This window comes from Bubalus bubalis, chromosome 6, assembly GCF_019923935.1.
Source record: "Bubalus bubalis isolate 160015118507 breed Murrah chromosome 6, NDDB_SH_1, whole genome shotgun sequence".
NCBI classification, from domain to species: domain Eukaryota; kingdom Metazoa; phylum Chordata; class Mammalia; order Artiodactyla; family Bovidae; genus Bubalus; species Bubalus bubalis.
Genome location: NC_059162.1, coordinates 74,508,516 through 74,509,360, shown reverse-complemented (window position 1 = coordinate 74,509,360; position 845 = coordinate 74,508,516).

The window sequence follows — 845 nt, the reverse complement described above, 5'->3', positions numbered from 1 at the left end:
GACCCAGGACAACTTCCATTCCTACCAGGACGTTGCAGTCAATTGTGTAACAATGAAGGCATTCTGTCTAAGGATTTAAGGCTCCAATAAGTTTTTCAAAGCCACACTTTGTTTTGTATTTCATCAGAGAGAGGTTTCTCTGGGTACTTCAAAAGATAATGATGTTTGAATAGCTCTTAGAAAGCTGCCAGAGTTTTCCTTAGAGATCCTCTCTACAGTAGCTTTACTATTTCTTAAAAATACGACTCTCACTCCGATTTCAATCAACGTTAAGTACTGGGTCATTACAGAATTCAGCGTACTTTCAAAGGCAGGCTGCCCGCTGTTAACGAGAACCCAAGCTGCGCATTTGGCAGCTTGGGCCGGCGTTTTCGTCACCGATCTCCACTTCGTCACTTGCGTCCTTCGGAACCACCCTCAGGACAAAGGGTGGTAGGTGGAGGTCGGGAAGGGTCCAGGCAAGGGCTGCCGTTAAGAGGAGGCTATCTGTGTGGCCTCGTTTCAGGTTACTGGGTTTCAGTGTCAAGCTAGGTTTTCTCCTCGTCTCCCGTGAACCTCCGGTTTGAGATCACAGAGACGCCCGGGTGGCTCACAGGAGCCAGCAAGGAAGTTTTCCCAGGGTCAGGACTCAGGAATTTCACCCGCAGGAACCAACGCCAAGGGGGTAACAGAGACTCCAACCTCACTGCACAGCCTGCACAGGGAAGAGCTTTGGCGGTGACGCTCCAGGCTACGCCTCTGCTGCCAGCCAATGCGAATCGGGGGCCGCTTTGGGGCCTGCGCTCATTGGGTCGTGCTGGCTCCGCCCCAGGGTGAAGCAACGCTACCGGCCGGTTAATAAACTC